This window comes from Scyliorhinus torazame, chromosome 17 (assembly GCF_047496885.1).
Source record: "Scyliorhinus torazame isolate Kashiwa2021f chromosome 17, sScyTor2.1, whole genome shotgun sequence".
Classification (NCBI taxonomy): Eukaryota; Metazoa; Chordata; class Chondrichthyes; order Carcharhiniformes; family Scyliorhinidae; genus Scyliorhinus; species Scyliorhinus torazame.
Genome location: NC_092723.1, coordinates 57,276,062 through 57,302,305, shown reverse-complemented (window position 1 = coordinate 57,302,305; position 26,244 = coordinate 57,276,062). Strand labels below are relative to the sequence as shown.

At 50.9% G+C, this 26,244-nt stretch overlaps 1 long non-coding RNA gene across 6 annotated transcripts in view; it reads left to right on the top strand.

The window, feature by feature from the left end:
• LOC140393883 (uncharacterized) overlaps positions 1-26,244 on the top strand; it is a 294,363-nt gene that overhangs the window by 227,163 nt on the left and 40,956 nt on the right. For all 6 annotated transcript variants that reach the window (XR_011935762.1, XR_011935760.1, XR_011935763.1 and 3 more), the window contains one exon: positions 16,762-16,845. This is a non-coding gene — a long non-coding RNA (uncharacterized lncRNA). The remainder of the gene's footprint in view (positions 1-16,761; positions 16,846-26,244) is intronic.

Below are 26,244 nucleotides of genomic sequence, written 5' to 3'. Positions count from 1 at the left end.
TGCGCCACCATTGAATGTACTTGAGGCTGGGATATACAGATTATTGGTCTCTCAAGGAATCAGGGTATATGGGGAGTAAGTGGGAAAATTGAGTTGATGCTGAAAATCAGTCAATATTGTGAGGGCTGATGCAGTCCCGCTGAACCAAATGGTCCCCTTCTGCACTGTAGGGATTCTTTTTTTCAATCATTTTTTTTTCTTAAATTTTTTCCAATTAAGGGGCAATTTAGTGAGGCCAATCCACCTGCCCTGCACATCTTTAGGTTGTGGGGGTCAGACCATACAGACACGGTGAGAATGTGCAAACTCCACACAGACATTCACCCGGGCTGGGATCAAACCTGTATCCTTGGTGCCGTGAGGCAGCAGTGCTAACCTCTGCGCCATCGTGCCGCCCCACTGTAGGGATTTTATGGATTCTATGTTGAATGACAGGACAGACTAAACAGGCTGTATGGTCTTCACCTTCTCTGATTTCCTACGTTCTTTATACCCTTCCCAAATGCCTCCACCTGTCTTTACGATGCTCCTTAAATCTTTCCTCTTTGAGCATCTGTCCCAATATCTCCTTATGTGGCTCAGTGTCAAATTATGTTTAATTGAATGCCCCAAGGTGCTTCACAACGTTAAAGATGCCAGGTAAATGCAAGTTGTCGACGATAACCAAGGGGGTTACTAGATGTGGACAGAATGGCATAGAACCCGAGCACATGATTTTTTAAAATAAACCCTTTAAAGGAATCTTGAAGAAAATGTCTGCGTCTCTCTGTCTTTCATGTTACTCTCTTCACATCCAATAATGCTCCTCGATCTGTACACTTGTTATTTGTCTGCTAGACGTAAGAAAATAATGTTGGAAATTAAGAGGACCTGAAAGGAAGAAAGTAACCCATGGAATGCTACACAGGGATGCTGAATCTGTCAGGGTTAAATTAACAACATTTGCTAGATTGGAGTCACATGTAGGCGAGACCACATGTCAGATGATGCGTTCCATTTCCTGAAGGGTATTAGGAAACGACCGTGATTTCATGGTATGACATTGAGCTTTGAGTGAGCCAGGTTTTCCTAGCTGAAGAAGGGATGTTTATTTGATTTGGGTTTTTTTTAGATACAATGAATGGTTTCCAGATTATAGAATGTACTAAATGCAGTGGAACGCACACCTGCTTCAAGTGACATCCACAAACATTACCGAAGAATCCCAGGTCACCTCCAGGTCAAATCACAGACTGGTCTTGATGTGTTAGGCAGGTAGGTTCGATGTGGACTGCACTCGATGCAGGGAAGCTAGAAACAGGGACGTCATTCTCCGACCCCCTGCCGGGCCGCCGTGAATCCCGCCCCCGCCCCCGCCGAAGTCTCCGGTACTGGAGATTGGGCGGGGGCGGGAATTGGGCTGCGCCGGTTGGTGGGACCGCCCGCTCGATTCTCCGGCCCGGATGGGCCGAAGTCCCGCCCAGAAATTGCCTGTCCCGCCGGCGTAAATCAAAGCTGGTATTTACCGGCGGGACCAGGCGGCGTGGGCGGGCTCCGGGGTCCTGGGGGGGGGGCGCGGGGCGATCTGACCCCCGGGGGTGCCCCCACGGTGGCCTGGCCCGCGATCGGGGGCCACGATCCGCGGGCGGGCCTGTGCCGTGGGGGCACTCTTTCCCTTCCGCCTCCGCCACGGCCTCCACCATGGCGGAGGCAGAAGAGTCTCTCCCCACTGCGCATGCGCAGGAAACTGTCGGCGGCCGCTGATGCTCCCGCGCATGCGCCGCATTTCCGCGCCAGCTGGCAGGGCACCAAACGCCATTTTCGCCAGCTGGCGGGGCAACAAACGCCATTTCCGCCAGCTGGCGGGGCGGAAATCCCTCCGGCGCCGGCCTAGCCCCTCAATGTTGGGGCTCGGCCCCCAAAGATGCGGAGCATTCCGCACCTTTGGGCCGGCGGGATGCCCGTCTGATTGGCGCCGTTTTTGGCGCCAGTCGGCGGACATCGCGCCGTTGGGGGAGAATTTCGCCCCAGATGTCTAACACTGGAGAAGATCCAACACTGTTTTATTCAACGATAGAACTGATTTATATATTCAGCTGTGGTCGAGACTATACTGAACTGACTGGAGACCTTGTAGTAGCCTGACCAGCCTTACTAGCTACCGCATGGTGTTTGCACTTGCTAGCTCATGGACTCTGACTGCCTCAGTGGCTGGGTCCCGAGAGGGCGGGAAACCTAGTGCCCTCTGGCTTTATAGTGGTATTGTCCTGTCTGGTGATTGGCTGCACTGTGTTGTGTGCTTACTGGTCATCCTGTGTGTCAATCACTGCCTGTCTGCATCTCATTATATACATGAGGGGATATTATGACATCTCCCCCCTTTTTTTTAGATAAATATATACTAAAGTGTGCGTGCGTTTATATATATATATATATGCCTGACTATATACAAAAGGTGTCTAAATGAACGTATATACATAGGAAGGTGTCGATAGTGCAGATACAAGGCAAACAAAACAATATTTACAAAGGTTAAATCGATGAAGTCACAAAATGTACAAGCTTTCAGTCAACAGATTCAGTCTTTGTGGTGGGCGACGAATTCTTGACAATCGCTGCAGAGGTGGATCAGGATCTGCCTGCACGTGGATAGGCGGGATCGCTGCCATCGCGTTGGTCGCATGGGCCAGCAGGATTGCTGGTAGATCGGTGGCCTCGTGGCAGGGTATGTCCGGAGGAAGCATCGTAGGCGGCGGGGCACTTCGGTCAGGTAGCGGGCATGGAACTCTTCGCAGTGCCCGTCTGTTGCGCCGTAGCAGGGAGCCATCAGCCATGCAGACAAGGAACGATCTTGGGGCCACTTGTTTGATCACAACAGCTGTGGCTGACCAGCCGCCCTCAGGCAACTGGACACAAACATGATCAGTTGGGGCCAGCTCGTGTAGATCCGTGGCATGAGCATCGTATGTGGCCTTCTGTTGGGCCCATGACTGCTGCATTTTCTGTAAGGCCGTGAGGTGGTCAAGGCCTGGAACATGGATGGCTGGAACTGTCGTCCTCAGAGTGCGATTCATGAGCATCTGCGCTGGAGACAACTCAGTGGACAGTGGGGTTGCCCTGTATGCCAGCATTGCTAGGTTGAAGTCGGAGCCTGAGTCTGCAGCTTTGCACAGCAAGCGCTTTACAATATGGACCCCTTTCTCGGCCTTCCCGTTTGACTGCGGGTAGTGGGGACTGGAGGTTACCTGACGGATGTTGTAGAACTGTGCAAAATCAGACCATTCCTGGCTGTAAAAGCATGGACTGTTGTCGCTCATTACCGTGAGCGGTATCCTGTGCCTGGCGAACGTTTCTTTGCGGGCTTTGATTACCGCCTTTGACGTGAGGTTGGACAGTTTCACCACTTCTGGATAACTGGAGAAGTAGTCGACCAGGAGCACGTTATCACGTCCCTTGGCATGGAAAAGGTCTACACCTACTTTGGACCACGGAGCGGTCACGATCTCGTGCTGTTGCAGCGTTTCCTTGGGTTGAGCTGGTTGAAACTTCTGACAGGTAGGGCAGTTGAGTACTGTGTCGGCAATGTCCTGGCTGATGCCCGGCCAATAGACCGCCTCCCGAGCTCTGCGTCGGCATTTCTCGACCCCAAGGTGACCCACTTGGAGCCCGCATGCTCTGAGGAATTACGATCCTGTCGAGTTTCAGAAGGATTCCCTCCACCACCGTCAGGTCTTCTTTTACGTTATAGAACTGGGGACATTGTCCTTTCTGCCAGCCATTGGTAAGGTGCTGCATCACATGCTGCAGCAGAGGATTCTTGGCTGTCTCCTCACAAATTTGGACCACCCATTCGTCAGAGGCCGGAAGGTTGGTGGCACACAACTGCACCTGCGCTTCCATGTGGCAGATGAAGTCACTTTGTTCACACGGTGTGGTAATGGACCTGGATAGGGCATCTGCAACGATCAGCTCTTTGCCTGGCGTGTAGACAAGTTCGAAGTCGTAGCGGCGTAGCTTCAGAAGAATTTGCTGTAACCGAGGTGTAATGTCATTTAAATCCTTCTGGATTATATGGACTAGAGGCCTGTGGTCCGTTTCTGCCGTGAATTTTGGCAGCCCGTAAACGTAGTCGCGAAACTTGATTATCCATGTCAGGAGGCCCAGACACTCCTTCTCAATCTGAGTGTACTGTTGCTCAGTGGGCGTCATGGCCCTGGAGGCATACGCCACTGGAGCCCAGGGCGAGGAATCATCACGCTGAAGGAGCACCTCCCCAATGCCGTCCTGGCTTGCATCAGCCGATATCTTGGTTTCCTTGGTTGGGTCAAAGAACGCTAGAACCGGGCTGTGGTGAGCTTTGCTTTCAGCTCACGCCATTCCTCTTCATGCGTGGGCAGCCACTGGAATTCCGTTGACTTCTTGACGAGATGGCGGAGGGCTGTGGTATGGGATGCCATATTGGGAATGAATTTTCCGAGGAAGTTGACCACCCTGAGGAAGTGGAGGACCGCCTTCTTGTCCTCCGGGGTCTTCATGGCGTTGATCGCCGAGACCTTATCGGCATCTGGCCGCACGCCCTGCTGCGAGATGTGGTCACCCAGGAACTTAATATCTGATTGACCAAATGAGCACTTGGCCCTGTTGAGCTGGAGACCCTGTTCATGAATTCTCTGGAATACCTTCTTGAGGCGAGCGATGTGTTCCTGGGGCGTTGTGGACCAGATAATTACATCGTCAACGTATACTCGCACCCCATCGATGCCCTCCATCATCTGCTCCATGATGCGGTGAAATACTTCGGAGGCAGATATGATCCCAAAAGGCATCCGGTTGTAGCAGTAGCGACTGAACAGGGTGTTGAACGTGCACAGCTTGCGACTGGACGCGTCCAGCTGTATTGGCCAAAAACCCTTGGAGGCATCCAGCTTAGTAAAGAATTTGGCATGAGCCATCTCACTGGTCAACTCTTCACGTTTTGGTATCGGGTAATGCTCCCGCATGATGTTGCGGTTTAGATCCTGAGGATCAATGCAAATGCGAAGCTCCCCTGACGGCTTCTTTACGCAGACCATGGAGCTGACCCAGTTCGTTGGCTCTGTGACCTTCGATATGATGCCCTGGCCTTGGAGGTCCTGTAATTGCTTCTTCAGACGATCCTTAAGGGGTGCCGGCACCCGGGGTGGTGCATGAATTACAGGGGTGGAGATCGGCTTGAGCAGGATTTTATATAAGTTTGGGAGTGTGCCCATTCCATCGAGTACGCTGTGGTACTGCGTGATAATGTCATCTATGTCGGCTTGCAAGTTTCCATCAGGCGAGGCCGTCGCCGGTGATGATGACATGGTGTGGACTCGCTGAACCAGGTTCAGGAGCTTGCAGGCTCGAGCACTGAGCAGGGATGCCCTGTCAGGCCCGATGATTTCAAACCGCAGTGTTGCCTTGATTGCCTTGTTGGATACCCCTAGTTGATAGGAGCCAATGGCAGCTATGGCACTGCCATTGTAGTCAAGGAGCTGGCAGGCCGGTGGATAAATGCTTGGTCTGGCGCGGATGGTGTCGAGGTTGGATTTTGAGATGAGGTTCGCTGAAGCGCCGATGTCCAGTTTAAATCGGATGCGAGACGTGTTAAATGTGAGGACAGCACACCACTCGTCGTCGGGATCCGCACTGAGGATCGAGAGGCGTTTCGCCATTGTGGTGGAAGGCAGCGCATGTGTAGTTATGATGCCCACCTGGTATGGGGACTTGAGGCACTCAGCATCAGGGTCTGTTGGGCTGTTAGGATCGGAATCTGGCATGAAAAAGATCTGATCCCGGATCATGGAATCAGCCGTCGAGACATAGTTACATGACTGCGCTAGGATGTGGAGATGGGTCACGAAGGACTGAAAAGGTTCATCCTTACCCTGAAGCCTCTGCTGCCGTTCAAAGCTCTCATTCACCTCAATGTCGCAGTGGCTGTCAAACTTCAGCAGGACTGTTTTGAATTTTGTTTTGTCTTCGCCGTCAGCGAACGTAAGGGAGTTGTAGATGTGGATGGCGTGGTCCCCCGCAGTGGAGAGAAATAGCGCGATCTTCCTGGCATCCGATGCTGCTTTGAGGTCGGAGGCCTCGATGTACAAGAGGAACTTTTGCTTGAAGGTTTTCCAATTGGCGCCGAGGTTGCCGGAGATGCGGAGCTGCGGAGGAGGCTGGATGTTTTCCATTTCACCGGATGGCTGCTTGCTGGTCAATGCTGATTCACTCGAGGTAGGTCCGTCAAGATCAGTATCACTCTGATACCATGATGTGTTAGGCATGTAGGTTCGATGTGGACTGCACTCGATGCAGGGAAGCTAGAAACAGACATCTAACACTGGAGAAGATCCAACACTGTTTTATTCAACAATAGAACTGATATACATATTCAGCTGTGGGTCGACACTATACTGAACTGACTGGAGACCTTGTAGTAGCCTGACCAGACTTACTAGCTACCGCCTGGTGTTTGCACTTGCTAGCTCGTGGACTCTGACTGTCTCAGTGGCTGGGTCCCGAGAGGGCGGGAAACCTAGTGCCCTCTGGCTTTATAGTGGTAGTGTCCTATCTGGTGATTGGCTGCACTGTGTTGTGTGCTTCCTGGTCATCCTGTGTGTCAATCACTGCCTGTCTGCATCTCATTATATACATGAGTGGATATTATGACAGGTCTCTTCCCTTGTTTGCTGCTGATAGGCTCATTTACTGATTGAGCAAGGAGCAAAGAGCGGGAAGGTACTGAATGTACGTTGTAGGGCCCAGGCGAGGCAGCTGGAGTGACGGTGCAGGGCCCAGGTGAGGGAGTTGGAATGGTGGAGCTTAAAGCCACCTGAGTGAGTGAGTGACTGGAGACTGTGAAAGGGAGAGCATGTAATGGGATGGGCAAAGGAGAGAGAGAGTGTAGGGGGGAGAAATAAAGTGGGGGAGGGAGTACATTTGTGTGGGGAGAGTGTGTCTGTGTGTGGGGAGAGTGTGTGTGTGTGGGGAGAGAGAGAGTGTGTGGAGAGAGAGAGAATTTGTGAGGAGAGTGTGTGGGAAGAGAGCGTGTGTGGAAAGAGAGCGTGTGTGGAAAGAGAGCGTGTGTGGGAAGAGAGCGAGTGTGGGGGGAGCGAGGAAGTGGGGGAGGAGTATGTGTGTGTGGGGAAAGTGTCTGTGCGTGGGGAGAGAGAGAGAATGCGTGTGGAGAGAGAGAGAGTGCGTGGGGAGAGAGAGAGTGTGTGGGGAGAGAGAGAGAGAGTGTGTGGCGAGAGAGAGAGTGGGGGCGGGATAGAGAGTGATTTATATTAACCCTTGGCTATTGTGGCCTGAAGATATGAGACACAGTTTACTGTTGGTATTCGCTGCTGACAGCTTCTACATGATTTTTACAGCACAGAAACAGGCCATTTGGCCCACTCCATCCATGTAGCTGTTGATGTTCCACATAAGCCTCCTCCACCCTTCTTGGTCACCCTATCAGGATAACCTTCAGCCTCTCTCTTCTCCCTCCGTTTATCAACTTCCTTGAATGTGTCTAGACCAGAATCATAGAATGGTTACTGCACAGAAGGAAGCCATTCAGCACATTGAGTGAAATTCTCCCACCTAGGGACTCCATACTGTGGAAGGGGCAGGAACGTAGAGTCTTTCCCACTGTGGAGGCCGGTTGGAATACAGTTAAAATCTTCCGGCCCCGACCTCATTAATCATGTAACTGGGCGTTTCCCCCATATTCTGTGGAGGGACAGGCCTGATGGTACATAGTCTGCCATCCTGTCTGGGCGTCATAAAGTCACCCACCACCCCCACGCCAACCAATCAACCCACCTGTGGGGACATGGAAGAATTCCGCCCATTGTCTATGTGTCAGCTCTCTGCAACAGAAACTCAGCTAGTCCCACTCTGTGATCTTTTCCCTGTAGCCCAGTAAAATCTTTTACATGCAGATAATTATCCAGTTCCCTTTTGAAACCCACAAGTGAAATTGTCTCCACCATATGCGCAGGCAGTGCATCCCAGATCCAAACTACTTGTTACATAGAGGTTTATACTCATGTCCATAGAATTTCTATTGTACAGAAGGAGGCCATTTGGCCCATCGCATCTGCTCTGGTCCTTTGAAGGAGCACTTTAAGTATGCTCACTCCCCCACCCTTTCCCCGTAATCCTGTGCATTGATCTTGGCCAATCCACCTAAACTGCACATTTTTGGACTGTGGGAGGAAACTGGTTCACCCGAAGGAAACCCACGCAGATACAGGGAGAACATGGAAACTCCACACAGACAGTCGACCAAAGCCGGAATCAAACCCGGTCCCTGGCGCTGTGATGCAGCAGTGCTAACCACCGTGTCTCTGGTTCTTTTGTTAATCACCATAGGGTTCTCGATCTTCTACTAATGGGAACGGTTTCTCCCTGTTTGCGCTCTTCAGACACCTCATGATTTTGAACACATCTGGAAATCTCCTCTCAACCTTCTCTCTTCAAGGAGAACAGCCCCAGCTTTGCCAATCTATCCAGGATAACTGAAGTCTCTCATGCTCAGTACCATTTTTATAAGTCTTTTCTGCAACCTTCCTAAAACAGTCACATCCTTCCCTTTGAGGCGGAACCAGTGTTTGATGAAGGTTAATTACGCTTGAACTCTGCACCCCATGCATAAAACCCAGAATTCAGTATAATTTTTTATTTAATTTCTCAACCTGTTCTGCCACCTTTCAGGATTTATGCACGTATACACACAGGTCCCTCTGTTACTGTGTTTCCTTCAGGATTGCGCCGTTTATTTCACACCACCTCTTCTCGTTCTTCTGACCAAACTATATCACTTCACACGTCTCTACATTAAATTTCATCTGCCACGTGTCAGCCCATTCCACCAGCTTGTCTATGTCCTCTTGAAGTCTCACTACACCAGGTTAAAGTCCAACAGGTTTATTTGAAATCACAAGCTTTCGGAGTGCTGCTCCTTCATCAGGTGAAGTGACTTCAACCTGGTGCAGTGAGACTTCTGACTGAGCCCACCCTAGTCCAGCACCTCTTGAAGTTTATCACAGTTCACAATGCTTCTAAATCTTGCAACATCTTCAATTGTTGAAATTGTACACCCACCTGCTGACCACGGGTAAGGCAGAGGCACAGTGGAGGAGGGCACAGGGGGTACAGTATGAGTATGGAGAGAAGGCGAGTCAGCTACTGGCCCACCAATTGAGGAAGAGGGGAGCAGCGAGGGAGATAGGTGGGGTGAGAGATGAGGAGGGAGAGATGGAACGGGGAGCGGAGAGAGTGAACATTTCAAGGCATTTTATGAGAGGTTATATAAGGCTCAGCCCCCGGAAGGGAAGGAGGGAATGAGGTGTTTCTTGGATCAGCTGGAATTCCCGAAGGTGGAGGAGCAGGAGAGGGTGGGACTGGGAGCACAGATGAGATGGAGGAGGTGGTAAAAGGGATTGGGAGCATGCAGGCGGGGAAGGCCCCGGGACCGGATGGATTCCCGGTGGAATTTTACAGGAAGTATATTGACCTACCGGCCCCGCTTTTGACGAGAACCTTTAATGAGGCCAGGGAAAGGGGGCAGCTGCCCCCGACTATGTCGGAGGCAACGATATCGCTCCTTTTGAAGAAGGAAGAAGACCCGCTGCAGTGTGGGTCCTACAGGCCCATTTCCCTTTTAAATGTAGATGCTAAGCTCCTGGCCAAGGTGATGGCGACGAGGATAGAGGACTGTGTCCCGGGGGTGGTCCACGAGGATAAAACTGGGTTCGTTAAGGGGAGACATCTGTACACGAACATACGGAGGTTGCTAGGGGTAATGATGATGCCCCCACCAGAGGGGGAGGCGGAGATAGTGGTGGCGATGGATGCCGAGAAATCATTCGACAGAGTGGAGTGGGATTATCTGTGGGAGGTGCTGAGGAGATTTGGTTTTGGAGAAGGGTATATCGGATGGGTACAGCTGCTGTATAGGGCCCCGGTGGCGAGTGTGGTCACGAACAGACAGAGGTCTGATTACTTCCGTCTTCATAGAGGGACGAGGCAGGGGTGTCCCCTGTCTCCGTTACTGTTTGCATTGGCGATTGAGCCCCTGGCCATAGCACTGAGGGGCTCCAGGAAATGGAGGGGAGTACTCAGGGGAGGAGAAGAACACCGGGTATCCTTGTATGCAGATGATTTATTGCTGTATGTTGCGGACCCAGTGGAGGGGATGCCTAAGATAATGCAGACACTCAGGGAGTTTGGGGAATTTTCGGGGTACAAATTGAATATGGGTAAGAGTGAGCTGTTTGTGGTGCATCCGGGGGAGCAGAGCAGGGGAATAGATGACTTACCGCTGAGGAAGGTGACAAGAGATTTCCGGTACTTAGGGATTCAGATAGCCAGGAGTTGGGGAACCTTACATAGGCTTAATTTAACAAGATTGGTGGAACAGATGGAGGAGGATTTTAAGAGATGGGACATGGTGCCCCTGTCACTGGTGGGTAGGGTGCAGGCGGTCAAAACGGTAGTCCTCCCGAGATTCCTCTTTGTGTTTCAGTGCCTTCCGGTGATGGTCACGAAGGCTTTTTTCAAGAGGATTGAGAAAAGTGTCACGAGTTTTGTGTGGGCCGGGAAGACCCCGAGAGTGAGGATGGGGTTCTTGCAGCGTAGCAGGGATAGGGGGGTGCTGGCACTACCAAGCCTAAGTGAATACTACTGGGCCGCTAATATCTCAATGGTGTGTAAGTGGATGGGAGAAGGGGAGGGAGCGGCGTGGAAGAGATTGGAGATGGCGTCCTGCAAGGGAACCAGCCTACAAGCAATGGTGACGGCGCCGTTGCCGTTCTCCCCGAAGAAATACACCACAAGTCCAGTGGTGGTGGCAACACTAAAAATTTGGGGGCAGTGGAGACGACATAGGGGAAGGACGAGAGCCTCGGTCCGGTCCCCGATAAGAAATAACCATAGGTTTGCCCCGGGGAGAATGGATGGGGGATTTGGAGCATGGCAGAGAGCTGGGGTTGTGCAACTGAGAGATCTGTTCGTAGACGAGACGTTTGCGAGTCTGGGAGCGCTGACGGAAAAATATGGGTTGCCCCAAGGGAATGGATTTCGATACATGCAACTGAGGGCTTTTGCGAGGCAACAGGTGAGGGAATTCCCGCAGCTCCCGATGCAGGAGATTCAAGATAGAGTGATCTCAGGGACATGGGTGGGGGATGGTAGGGTGTCGGATATATACAGGGAAATGAGGGACGAGGGGGAGATCATTGTGGATGAGCTGAAGGGGAAATGGGAAGAAGAGCTGTGGGAAGAGATTGAGGAGGGGCTGTGGGCTGATGCCCTACGTAGGGTAAACTCGTCGTCCTCGTGCGCCAGGCTAAGCCTGATACAATTCAAGGTTTTACACAGGGCGCATATGACCGGAGCAAGGCTCAGTAAATTTTTCGGGGTAGAGGATAGGTGTGGGAGATGCTCGAGAAGCCCAGCAAACCACACCCACATGTTTTGGTCATGTCCGGCACTGCAGGGGTTCTGGGTGGGGGTGGCAAAGGTGCTTTCGAAGGTGGTGGGGGTCCGGGTCGAGCCAGGCTGGGGGTTGGCTATATTCGGGGTTGCAGAAGAGCCGGGAGTGCAGGAGGCGAAAGAGGCTGATGTCTTGGCCTTTGCGTCCCTAGTAGCCCGGTGAAGGATATTGCTTATGTGGAAGGAAGCCAAACCCCCGGGCGTGGAGACCTGGATAAATGACATGGCAGGGTTTATAAAATTAGAACGGATAAAGTTCGTACTAAGGGGTTCGGCTCAAGGGATCACCAGGCGGTGGCAACCGTTCATTGACTACCTCGCAGAACGATAAAGGAAATGGGAAGGTAACAGCAGCAACCCAGGGGGGAGGGGGGGGGGGGGGGGGGGGGAGGGAGGGCCCGGGCGGGTCCTCAGGGATGTGTGTGTATAGATATTAGTACTAGGTTATGTATATTGGATTGTTTGATTTTATTTTTGGAGAGTTATTATTTTTGATATGGCAGTTGCCATTTAGTTTATATATTATTAATTTATTTGTTAAAACGGCCACTGTTATTTATACTGATTTAGTGTTGTAAAAAGGAAAACCTTTGTATTGTTTTGTTTGGCCAAAAATTTTTGAATAAAATATATTTTAAAAAAAAGAAAGAAATTGTACACCCATGTCTAGGTTATAAATCAAAAAGCAGTGACCCCTCCACAAACAATGGTAAGTAAAGTCTTCCACAATTCATGGGTTGGATTCTCTGCTGCCGGGATTCTTCCTTGCGCTGGCAGCGCACCCACGATCGTGGGTTTCCCGGTGACATGGGGTGGCTATAACGGGAAATCCTATTGACAGGAACAGAGAATCTTGCTGCTGGCGAGGGCATGCCGCCCAGGAAATCATGGCTGGCAGACCGGAGAATCAAGCTTCATGTTTTTAATCGGATTGAATTAAATAATTAAACTGTCACAAGAAAATTCTAGATATGCTGAAGACTAATGGTTCAAAATACCACATGGTTCAAAATAAAATGCCTACTGGCACTAATATTTTTCACTTTAAAAAGCTGCGATTTACTGTCATTTGAGGACTAAAATGATTGATGCATAAGAAAACAATGTAATAGTAGATTTATAAATGAAGTGGGCAACACATTTTTTTGAACTCCTCCGCCTTAAATTTTCCTATTACATCATTGGTCAGGATGTGGAGATGCCAGCGTTGGACTGGGGTGAGCACAGTAAGAAGTCTTACAACACCAGGTTAAAGTCCAGCAGGTTTGTTTCGAATCACTAACTTTCGGAGCGCAGCTCCTTCCTCGGGTGAATGAAGAGGTGGGTTCCAGAAACATATATATAGACAAAGTCAAAGATGCAAGATGATACTTTGAATGCAAGTCTTTGCAGGTAATTAAGTATTTACAGGTACAGACAGAGCATCTGGAGAGAGAGATAATCACAGGTGAATTGTCTCAAGCCAGGACCTGAGGAAGGAGCAGTGCTCCGAAAGCTAGTGATTTGAAACAAACCTGTTGGACTTTAACCTGGTGTTGTAAGGCTTCTTACCATTGGTCAGGTCCGTCAGAAATTTAAATAGGTGATGTAGGTCTCCTTGAATTAAACACATGGGCTGAATTTTACGGGGCACTGCATTCCCCATTCGCCCTCCCAAGCAAAACTCTCAGTCGTCAACCCACTCGCCTGAAACCTGGGAACACCGCAGGGTTACTGCGCTGCAAGCAATTTTCATTGTCTCAGAGTGAGACATCCACCCCATCTTGGAGTAAGTCCTGTCCTGAGAGCTGCCAGGCAATCAGGTTGGCCGGCAGCCCTGTAGTCCCAGCAGCACAGGGTCAAGGGGTGACCACTGCTGGGACTACAGACAGTCCCTGAGGAAGAAGTGTCATGGACTTCAAGGTAAATTTTGGATAGGCCACAGACACCAGCAGTGGAGGAATGGGTAGGGTGAGATGGGGTGCTGGGGTGGGTACCTTTGAAAATCTGGGTGAGGGATTAAGAGGGTGGGTATGAGTTTGGGAGGGGGGAGGTGCCACCGATGGACACAGGGGGCCCCCAAAGGAGGCATCGTCCCTTCCTGCCCGACAGTAGCCATGCAGTGAAATTCTGGGCGTTCCTCGCCACAGATAAAATAGCAGTGGGGCCATTAACTGGCCACTTCCCGATAGGTCTAAAGGTCAATGAGCTGCCTGGCACCTTCCCTGTCCACCAGTAATATGGCAGACAGGCTGTGGATGGGCAGGAAGGTGGTGTGAAAGCCACCTGCTTTATTTAACAAGCCCACTTCCCCTAAACAGTCAGGTACACTAGCAGCAGGGGTGGTGTAAAATCCATGAGTCTGTTCATGTTTACAACACCAAAATAGTCTGTCAACTAAAAGTTGGCGTCTGCAAGCCCATTTAACTGGGCTTTTATTCAATTCAATTTTACAGTAAGTGAGTTGGCAGACAGCCACTCCTCCTACACCCTCATTATAAACCGAGCTCTAATACATTAGAGCTGATTGTAGACAGGTTCTAATTCTTAACTGTGCAACATTTTACAAATGCAAGAATCTGTTGCCATATGCTGGGTTTTAGGGGATGTGTGTAACCAATATGCTCCTCAAATTAAATTCACCTCAAAATTAACTCATTACAATGCAGTTGTGCAGCACAACTCAGCTAGCTAACACAATGACACCATTAAATATAAAAATCGTAAAACAAGTCAACTCACAGCTGAGGGTACCAATTTATGATTTTGTGGTCACCTGTGCACATGAGAAGGTTGGGCTGTAAAAGGTTTAGTCAGGATTTTGCAGCAATTTTGCATGCTTTCCAAGAGATGTGAAGAGATTTTGCAGAAAGCTTTCAAATTCTTTTTGAGGATTATGAAAAGGTTTCTCCTCCGCATCAGACTGTTTCTATGACAGTCTGATAACAGGCAATCCATCTTGCTTGACGTTTTTGATTTCATGCTCAAGAATCAGCCTCAACTTCAAAGTAGCATATCCATTATGTCAAAGTACCTTTTTTGAGCTCAGACAACTAGAACTTACCATGCTGATTTTAAATGACATCTATTCTTTGCAATACTAAGTGTAACACAATGCCTTACACATGTACCTGCATGTGCTCATGACACAGATGGGAAGTCTTGCAAGACCAATAAATAGAACAATCCTGCCAGTATATAAGCAGGTATCATCCACACTCCTCCCCCCTCTCCACAATCAACAGATTCACTTGACGCAACTATTAAGAATCATCTGTAAACATTAATTGTTCTGAACATTTCTTATTGTCCCCGGCACAATATAAGATTTAGACAACACAAATCCACCCACTCGCTCCAGGAAACAACCTGTTTGTTTTCTCGTCCACAGCCAGAGGCAATTTATATTTCACAAGTGTCATCCTTGCCTTGGGGATGCCACGTTCACCCCAGCCACTCGGGAGGTCAATGGTTCCAACCTCACTCGAGAGATTTGAGCACAATCTCACAGGGCACTTCAGTTTACTACTGAAGGAGTGCTGCACGGTGAAAGGTGCTGGTCGAGATTCTACGTCAGCTGCAGCCGGAATTGGGTAACGCGATTGGCCGGAGAATCTATTTCCTGACAGTGGGATACAGTGTTGTAATTTTATTCTACCGACTTTCAAGGCAGGTTAACGGCTGGTCGGGTTTCCCGACAAGCAGTGTTGGGAACACCATTTCACACATTAGCATCTAATGTATGTTCTTTAAAAGGCCACCTTGCCGAGATTAATTTTCCTCTTCAAATTAAGTTCCCCACCTGAAAGAATATAGACTGTCCAGTTTCACCACTGTACATAAGTGGCATGCACCTGGCGAGCTTCACGTCTTCGAGAACATTGAGTTCAATAGTATCTGCTTTCACCTTGTTGGAGACCTCTCATAACTTCATCCATATCGGGCAGCAATAGCAAAAGCTATTCCAAAGGTGGACACGGGAGACAGGCAAAGGCTGGAAGGGTGGGCAGGGTGGAGCTAAAGGCATGTGGGGGTGGATTATGGTGGGGTCCAGGGTAATCATGGGGAGGTTCAAGGGTGACAGAGGGGAGAGGAATGGTAATATTGAATGGGTCCATGGTGATGGGGAGCAAGAAGGTGGTGGAGTGAATTTGCAAGGTGATGGGAACCATTTTTCAAATCTGATCTTGGCCATGCAGTTAGTTAGTGAGATCCCTCAAGGTGGGAGGAAAGTATTTTTGGTGGGTGGCGTTCAAGTTCAGCACAAATGGCCGACTAAAGTGGCACCCTAAAAATTATGAAGCAATTCGATGTCAAAGGTGCTCAGTTGTGTTCACCTCTCTCTGGTAAAACCGGCACGGCAGTAATTTTGTTCCTGATTCATTGGCCTCATGACGTCAAGATCCCAACAAGGTGTGGAGTTGCCATTCATTCTGTTCATTTGCCATGAGCTGCAGTAAGAGACAGGGATAAAGAGAGGGGGGGGGGGGGGTGTTGAATGCTTCCAGCAGACACAGCTGGTGGACGGCAGCTAACTCGCAACTCCAAACCTTCATCCTCCCGCGTAAATGGTCATGTGTATAGTCTTTCTGTGCTGCCAGGGCAATGGTCTCCCTCTATAGCATCTCAAGGGTTGTGGAGGTAAGCAGAATTGTGTTAGAGGGTGCCCTTTAAATATGGCGCCAGGACCTTTGACCTCATTTCTATGCAGCTACATGGATTACGGTAGAATGATGGGGTGTAGATTAATTTGTTCTTAATATAGGACAAACGTCCGGCACAACATCGTTGTCGGTCTGGATGACTCTTTGTCAAAGTCTTCCAGACTCAAAACGTTAGCTCCCCTTTGTCTCAACAGATGCTGTCAGATCTGCTGAGCTTGACAAGTGTTTTCTGGGTTTTTTTAGGTTCCAGCATCAGCAGTAATTTGCTTTTATTTTATTGACCTACTGTCCTGATATTTTTTTTCTATCTGTTTAGTGTACCAATTCATTTTTTCCAATTAAGGGGCAATTTAGCGTGGCCATTCCATCTACCCTGCACATCTTTGGGTTGTGGGGGCAAATCCCACGCAAACACGGGGAGAATGTGCAAACTCCCACACCGGACAGTGTCCCAGAGCCGGGATTGAACCCGGGACTTCGGCGCCGTGAGACAACAGTGCTAACTATTGCACCACCGTGTCGCCACTTCACTGTCCTGATTTAACTTGAAGTTAAATCTTCACCTTCATATTTACCCTTCTGTATCGTTTGATATCTTCTACACTTGAATAGTCTCTACTCACTGTAATTTTCTTCAAAGGTTGAAGACCACAGCTTCGGAGCTCAGTGTACTGAAATGGGGATATCATCTTGGTAGTTCTCCTCAATCTGCAACACATTCAAGGTAAGTGCCTTTGTGATTAATACTGGATATAGTCCTCCCAAGTGCAAACTGATCAAAGCGTTTTTCAGCATTGCATTCTCTGACATGAATGCTATGATGCTAATATAGTTCAGTATTCCGTTTGTTGCTTCTCTGCAGTGACGGGGGATCTTACAGCAGAGTCTGAAAGGAATATTAGGAGACTGTGTATACTCAGCACTAACTGCTGTTGCATTATTCACCCAGTATGGAGACCACTTATTTTTTCTTCTGTGTAAGTAATTCACACTATTGTTAAACCAGATTTTAATCCCTTAAACTTCCTAATTGGTTTGCACCTTTATGGACTTTTAAAAATATTTATGTAAATTTCTAACATTGTGAATCCCAATCACATGCCTTCCAGCACTCCACTCAATGCATTATCCCTGAAAGGTTGCCCACTATTCATGTTCCTTCAGATAATTTCTTATCCACTTTCACGGTCTTGCCTTGGATTATCACTACACTGAGTCCACAGGATGCTGCTTTCTAGAAGGCTTCAAGTGCACAGCATCAGGATCATCACAGTCCACTGGGGAGGTCACAACCTCAAAAGCCAATCAGAGCTAGGTGTCAGTGATATCCTCGTATAGCATTGTTGACAACCGTTTAAATTTGGCACTACTTTTCCATATGGACATCACCTTTACCTATTCCAACAATGTTGCAAATTCTAAAGACTGGAGACTTCCGGTGGCGGCTATGAAGGAGTAAGTCATACTTTTGGTGGCTCCCGCTCTGGCTGGACCTTTGGACGTTTCCCCGATTTTTTACGGACTTGAATTGTAGAACGGATGTCAGTGGCAATTCTCTACTGAACTCCCACTTTGGTGTATGGAGAAAAGGACTAGAAGTGTTCGTAAGGGCAGAAATAAGAAGACAGAGAAGACTTGGGCTGTAGTTGCAACAGGGGACAGCATGGCGGAGGGGCGAACCTCTGGCTTGTCGACCCAACAGTCTATGGAGCAGCTGATGCAAGTCACCCAGGAGGGTTTTGCTACGCAGAAACACCCAGGCTCGGGCGATCCAGAAGGTGAAGAAGACGCTGGCTGAGCAGGAGGAGCATCAGACTGCGGTGAAGCTGGAGGTGGGGATGCTGAGGGACAAGCAAAAGAAGCTGCTGGAGAAGGTGGAGGACCTAGAGAATAGGTCCCGCCGGCAGAACCTAAGAATTGTCGGGCTCCCGTAGGGATTCGAAGGAATGGACGCTGGGGCATACGTCGCAGGCATGTTTGAGAAGCTGCTGGGGGATGGGGCATTCTCCCGGCCCTTGGAAGTGGATAGGGCTCACAGAGCACCTGTGAAGAAGCTGTGAATGGGAGACCCCCCCGAGGGCTATGGTGGTGAGATTCCACAGGTTCTCGGATAAGGAGCGTATTCTGCAGTGGGCCAAGCAGACACGGAGCTGTAAGTGGGACAATAGCATCCTGCGGGTTTACCAAGACCTGAGCGTGGAGGTGGCCAGGAAGAGAGCAGGCTTCAACCAGATCAGGTCGATCCTTTTCAAGAAAAAGGTGAAGTTTGGACTGTTATACCCAGCCCGTCTTTGGGTCACGCATGAGGATCAGCACTTTTACTTTGAGTCGCCTGAGGACGTGCTGGACTTTGCAAGAAAGAAAGGGCTGGTGAAGGACTGAGAGCTTTTGAACTTGGCTGCGACATACGTGTTTCTGTTTTCTCTGTTTTGTCTCTCTGTTTTTGTAAAAAGTTTCTCGTTTTGCTTGGAACCAGCAGTGGAGCTGAGTGAGTTTAGGTTTTCATTTGCACTGTTGGAGGATGGAGGGGTGCTAGTTTTGATCTTGGTGTTTATCGGTTGGGCAATTGTGTGGGGATTGTTTGATGTTGGAGTTTGTTTGTATGAGTGGGAGGGGAGGGTGGGGAGGAAACAGTAGGTGGGAGACTATCTGGCGCCGGGGATGGGGGCCACCAAGCTAGCTGGGTGAGCTAGCTCTAGGAAGCGCAGTGGAGGGGGTGCATATGTTTGGTTTAGGAAAGGGATTGGGTTACAGGGTGTTGTTGCTAGGGGGGCAGTAAATGTTCTGCTGGCGAGGGAGGGATTTGGGCTGAGGGACAGAGAGGAGGTCGGGGGCTGCCTGGGGATGGACCAATGGAGGCGCAGATCACGGGCTGGTGGCCTAAAAAAAGGGGATGACTGATCGGTGGGGGGGAGGGTGAAATGAGCCCCCCAACTAGACTGATCACCTGGAATGTTCGAGGGTTAAATGGGCCGGTCTAAAGGGCACGTGTGTTTGCACATCTTAGGGGATTGAAGGCGGATGTGGTGAAGTTGCAGGAGACGCACCTTAAGGTAACAGACCAGGTTAGACTGAGGAAAGGCTGGGTCAGCCAGGTGTTTCATTCGGGACTAGATTCAAATACTAGAGGGGTCGCGATCCTGATCAATAAGCGGGTGGTGTTTGAGGTGGGTAGAATAGTCTCGGACATGGGAGGTCGGTATATTATGGTCAGTGGGAAACTGGAGGGGGTGCAGGTGGTATTAGTAAATGTATATGCACCAAATTGGGATGATGTGGAGTTTATAAAAATGATGCTGGGGAAGATACTGGACCTGGACTCACACAGGTTGGTCAAGGGAGGGGACATCAATACAGTTATGGACCCTGGCTTAGACCGGTCAAGCTCGAAAACGGGTAGGGTGCCAGCAATGGCAAAGGAACTAAGAGGGTTCATGGAGCTGATGGGGGCGGTGGATCCATGGAGGTTTGGGCAGCCAAGGGTGAAGGAGTTCTCCTTCTACTCACACATGCAAAAAGTGTACTCCCGGATTGATTTCTTTATTTTGAGCAGGGCCTTGCTGGCTGTGATGGTGGACACGGGGTACTCGGCGATTACAATCTCAGACCATGCTCCGCACTGGGTTGACCTGCATGTTAGTAAAGACAGTAATCAGCGCCCGCACTGGAGGTTGGATGTGGGACTTTTGGCGGATGAAGGGGTGTGCGAGCGGCTGAGGAAATGCATTCAGAATTACACCTGCAGGCCAACGACATGGGGGAAACTTCGGCAGCAGTGGTTTGGGAAGCACTGAAGGCGGTGGTAAGGGGGGAGCTGATCTTGATCCGGTCTCATAGGGAGAAGGTTGACAGGGCAGAGACGGACAGACTGGTTGATGCACAATCAATTACTCTCGAGACAAGGTGAGTCATAACTAATCGGCTTTAATCAGCTAGAACTGTACCCAGCAGCTTCGATACAGAAAGTGAAGGCTGCTGGGACAACATTGGTTCTTATACCCCGCCTCTCAGGGCGGAGCTATGTACGTTAGCCAATGGTAGAATCCTAGGTCTAGCCAATGGGCATCCACCTCTCAGGTACTGCAATACCTGGTATTACCACACTGGTAAAGGAGATATTACAGATCGATAGGAAGTATGCGGAGACCTCAGAGGCAGGGCTCCTGAGGGAACGGCGGAGGCTGCAGGCGGAGTTAAGGTTGCCGACCACAGGGAGGGTGGTGGAGCAGCTGAGAAAGGCGCGGGGGGCGATTTATGAACATGGGGAGAAGTCCAGCAGAATGCTTGCACAGCAGCTTACGAAGAGGGAGGCAGCTAGGGAGGTACGGAAAGTAAAGGACGGTGAGGGGAACCTGGTTGGTGATTTGGTAAGGGTGAATAAGGTGTTTAGGGATTTTTACAGCAGGCTGCACAGGTCGGAACCCCCTACGGGGCCGTAGGGGATGAGGCGCTTCTTGGAGGGGCTGAATTTCCCAACGGTGGACGGAGATTCTTAAGCGGGACAAGAACTCGGAGCTGTGTGGGTCCTACAGGCCGATCTCCTTGCTGAATGTGGATGCCAAGTTGCTGGACAAAATCTTGTCCTCCAGGATTGAGGACTGTGTTCCGGACGTTATTGGGGAGGACCAGACGGGGTTTGTTAAGGGTAGGCAGTTGGTGGCCAATGTAAGAAGCCTGTTAAATGTGATCATGATGCCCCCGGAAGGTAGGGAGGTTGAGGTAGTGATCGCAGTGGATGCAGAAAAGGCTTTTGATCGGGTAGAATGGGATTATCTGTGGGAGGTACTGGGACGGTTCGGATTCGGGCGGGGCTTTATTGACTGGCTCAGGTTACTGTATCAGGCTCCTGTGGCAAGTGTGCAGACGAACAGGGCAACTCTGGACTATTTTAGACTGCACCGGAGAACGAGACAGGGATGCCCCCTCTCCCCACTGTTGTTTGCGCTGGCTATAGAGCCGTTGTCAATCGCTCTGAGAGCTTCAAGGGGCTGGAGAGGACTGGGGGGGGGGGGGGGAGAAAGCGAGGTGGAGCACAGGGTTTCGCTCTATGCGGATGATCCAGTAGAGGGGATGGAGGAAATCATGAAGATTTGAGGGGAATTCGGACGGTTTTTGGGGTATAAGCTAAACATGGATAAGAGTGAGATGTTTGTGGTTCAGGCGAGGGGACAGGAGGGGCGACTGGGGGAGCTGCCGTTTAGGTCAGTAGGGGGTAGTTTTAGGTACCTGGGCATTCAAGTGGCACAGAAATGGGACCGGCTGCATAAATTGAATCTGGCCCGGCTAGTGGACCAAATGAAGGATGATTTCTGGAGATGGGACGCGCTCCCGTTGTCGCTGGCCGGGAGGGTACAAACGGTGAAAATGACGGTCTTCCCGAGATTCCAACTTGTATTTCAATGTCTCTCCATTTTTATTCCGTGGTCCTTTTTTAAGCGGGTCAAGAGAGTGATCACGGGCTTCGTCTGGGCGGGGAAAACCCCGCGAGTAAGGAAGGTAATGCTCGAGCAGAGCCGGGGAGAGGGCGGGCTGGTGCTTCCAAATTTTAGCAACTATTACTGGGCAGCTAACATAGCCAAGATCAGGAAGTGGGTGGTGGGGGAGGGGTTGGCGTGGGTGCGGGTGGAGGTGGCTTCTTGTAAGGACACCAGTCTGGGGGCATTGGTAACTGCGCCTCAGCCGCTCCCGCCGGCAGTCCAGTGGTGGCGGCCCTGAGAGTTTGGGGCCAGTGGAGGCGGCATGTGATAGCAGTGGGAGCATCGGTCTGGGCCCCAATCTGTGATAATCACCGGTTTGTCCCGGGGAGTATGGATGGGGGGTTCCGGGTATGGCGGAGAGCGGGGATTGAGAGGATGGGTGATGTGTTCATAGAGGGGAGCTTTCCGAGTATGAGGGGATGGAGGAAAAGTATGGGCTGGTGAGGGGAAACAAATTCAGATACTTACAGGTGCGGGACTTCCTTCGTAAACAGGTGGCAACCTTCCTGCTCCTACCGCTGAGGGGGATTCAGGACAGGGTAATTTCCAGAGGGTGGGTAAGTGGGGGGGACGTCTCAGACGTCTATAAGGAGCTTATGGGCGTCAGAGGAGACGCAGACCGAGGAGCTGAAGCGTAAGTGGGAGGAGGAGCTTGAGGTGTTGGATGCTCTGAGGTACAGACGAACCAACACGGTTGCGATTGGTACAACGTAGTTTTATCCCATTAAACTATTTATACATCAGACTTGGTACTCAGCCCGTTGTGACTGTGTGAGTGTCTTGCTTTGAGGTCCTGGCCCTTGTGCCGTCTCCAGATGGACTGCCTAGGAAGTGTCGTGTTTCTTGTTTTATACTGTGTCTGCTCTTGTCTGTGATTGGCTGTCGTGTTATGCGTGCTAATTGGTCCGTTGCTCTGTCTATCATTATGTATGCGTTATGATGTATGTTTGAATATCATGACATCCCCCTTTTTTTACAAGATTATGTGCCTACGTGGTTATAAATATAAATGTGTCCTGAGTGCAGCTAAAGGTCTGTGTGTGTGCTTAATATTTACATCATGTACATGGGACTTAACTATATACAAGGGGCGATGTCAGGTGTGACATGCTAATGAGATTGTACCATAACAAAAGGAAGAACAACGTGGAAATTTGGAACGATCAAACGAATGCCTGTAACGATAAAACAGAGACATGTTATAAAACAGTGGTTGCAAAAGTTTGACGTGTGAACAGTCTCATAAGTCCAGTCTAGTAGGTGGGCGATGAATTTGGGTGACCGCCTCAAGGGTGGGTCGAGAACCACCGGCTGAGGTGCGAGCTTGGCCACGGGTGGCGACAGAAGGGGCATGGTATATGGCAGCTCCACGAAGTCGCTATCAGGAACCAGTGGAGGACACGGCGTCTGTGTAGGGTCCTGTTGCGAGCATGGAAGTAAGCGAAGGGCTCGGCGATTGCGCCTATCGCCTATGCACGGATCCATCCGGCATGCGTACCAGGAACGAGCGGGGAGCCACGCGTCGGAGGACTTCGGCAGGTGCTGACCAACCACCGCCTGGTAGGTGGATGTGGACGTTGTCTCCAGGGGCCAGGGAGGGAAGATCAGTTGCCCGTATGTCGTACGATCTCTTCTGGCGACCGCGCTGCAGTTGCATCCTATGCAGTACCGGAGCATGGTCTATTGTTGGTGCCAGGATGGAAGGCACAGTGGTTCTGAGGGCGCGACCCATCAGCAGCTGTGCTGGTGAGAGACCAGTGGCTAGTGGGGCCGAGCGATAGGCCAGCAGGGCGAGGTAGAAGTCCGACCCGGCAGCAGCAGCCTTGCAGAGGAGCCGCTTGGCAATGTGAATGCCCTTCTCCGCCTTTCCATTTGACTGGGGGTGTAGAGGGCTGGACGTCACGTGTGTGAAGCCATACGAAGCAGCAAAGGACGACCATTCCTGGCTGGCAAAACAGAGCCCATTGTCCGACATGACAGTCATCGGAATGCCGTGGCGAGCAAAGGTGTCTTTGCAGGCCCTGATGACAGCAGACGACGTCAAATCGTGCAGGCGTATGACTTCAGGGTAGTTTGAGAAGTAGTCAACAAGATGACATAGTCTCTGCCGAGCGTGTGAAACAGGTCGACGCCCACCTTCGCCCACGGGGATGTCACCAGCTCATGGGGCAGAAGCGTCTCAGGATGTTGCGCCGGCTGAAACCTTTGGCAGATTGTACAGTTGAGCACCATGTTGGCAATATCGTCACTGATGCCCGGCCAGTATACCGCCCCTCGGGCCCTCCGTCTGCACTTCTCGACCCCCAAGTGGCCTTCGTGTAGTTGGTCGAGAACCAGCTTGCGCATGCTGTGCGGAATCAGAATCCGGTCCAGCTTCAGAAGGACACCATCAATGATGGCTAGGTCATCTCGTACATTGTAGAACTGCGGGCAGTGCCCTTTGAGCCATCCTCCCGTCATGTGGAGCATCACTCGCTGCAGAAGGGGGTCGGCCGCTGTCTCTCGGCGGCTACGGGCCAGACTGGAGTCGTCAGCCGGCAGATTTGCCGCTGTGAAAGCCACCTGTGCCTCGACCTGACATACGAACCCCTCCGCATCTGGCGGCGTGCTCACTGCTCTGGATAGGGCATCCGCCACGATCAGGACCTTCCCTGGAGTGTAGACCAGTTGGAAGTCGGACCTCCTGAGTTTAAGTAGGATGCGATAGAGGCGAGGGGTCATCTCGTTCAGGTCCTTGTTTATTATGCTGACCAGGGGGCGGTGGTCAGTTTCGACAGTGAACCGGGAAGACCATATACGTAATCATGGAACTTGTCTAAACCGGTTAGCAAGCCCAGGCACTCTTTTTCGATCTGCGTGTGGCGCTGCTCTGTGGGGGTCATGGCCCGTGATGCATAGGCAACTGGGGCCCATGATGCCGTGTCATCCTGCTGCAGGAGCACTGCTCCAATGCCGGATTGGCTGGCATCAGTTGAGATTTTGGTGGCATGAGACGTGTCAAAAAACGCCAACACTGGTGCCGTGGTGAGTTTGCGTTTGAGCTCCTCCCATTCCAGCTGGTGTGTGTGTTGCCACTGGAACTCTGTGGATTTTCTGACGAGGTGGCGCAGAGCCGTTGTGTGGGAAGCAAGGTTGGGAATGAACTTCCCCAGGAAGTTGACCATGCCAAGGAAGCGTAGGACTGCTTTCTTGTCGGCTGGCATGGCTGTGATGGCGCTCACCTTGTCTGCATCTGGACGGACCCCTGACCGGGAGATATGGTCCCCCAGGAACTTCAACTCGGTTTGGCCAAAGGAACACTTGGCTCGGTTGAAGCGCAGGCTGTTTTCCCGTATGCGGGCAAAAACGCGTTGGAGACGATACATGTGCTCCTGCGGTGTGGTGGACCAGATGATGACATCGTCCACATATACGCGCACCCCTTCGATGCGTTCCATCATCTGCTCCATGATTCTATGGAAGACCTCGGATGCCGAGATGATGCCAAATGGCATCCGGTTGTAGCAGAACCTGCCGAAAGGGGTGTTGAAGGTGCATAGCCTTCGGCTGGACAGGTCCAGTTGGATCGGCCAAAACCCCTTAGAAGCATCCATTTTTGTCAATATCTTCGCCTGGGCCATTTCACTGGTGATCTCCTCCCGTTTGGGTATGGGATAATGTTCCCTCATAATATTATTATTGAGGTCTTTGGGGTCAATACAGATATGGAGCTCGCCGGAGGGCGTCTTGACACACACCATGGAGCTGACCCATGGCGTGGGCTCCGTGACCCTGGATAGGACACCTTGGTCCTGGAGATCCTGCAGCTGCTGCTTGAGGCTGTCTTTAAGTGGCGCAGGAACCCTGCGAGGTGCGTGAACGACCGGGATGGCATTCGGTTTGTGGCGAATTCGGTAGGTGTATGGCAGTGTTCCCATGCCCTCGAATGCCTCCTGGTTGTGGGCGAGGAGCGTTTGGAGCTGTGCGTTAAACTCTGCATCCTTGGAAGTCAGACGTGCCGTCTGGAGAGAGAGAGTGGATTCGTTGCACAAGGTGGAGAGCCTCGCATGCCTGTGCGCCCAGCAGGGAGTCCTTCGATGAGCCGACTATCTCGAACGAGAGTGTGGCCGTGTGTGTGTTGTGTGTCACCTGGAGCTGGCAGGATCCCATGGCCGGGATAACGTTCCCTCTGTAGTCGACCATCTTGCACTGGGATGGCTGGATTGGTGGTCTGACCTTCATGGCGTAGAAGGCAGACCATGCTATGAGGTTGGTGGAGGCGCCAGTGTCCAGGCGGAAAGTGATCGGCGATCGGTTAACCTTCAGGGTGGCACACCATTCATCGCCCGGATTGATGGTGTTGACCCGGTTCCCATCAATGACCTGGAAGGCGTCTTGGTCATCTGTGTCATCGGTTTGGATGTCGTGATGTGGAGGCTGAATGGTCCGCACGTTCCTGCGAGGTTGTCGGAGATGTGGAAGATCAACCGGTTGAGCCACTCGACAGTAGGCAGCGTAGTGGCCCATCTTGCCACAGCGTAGGCATAGTCGGGTTTTTGCAGGACATTGCCCTTTTAAATGTGCAGCTCCACAGTTGCCGCACGTCATGACGTCATGGTGTTCGTTACGCCACTGCGCATGCGCAGTTCAGTCTTGCGTTGGGCGCG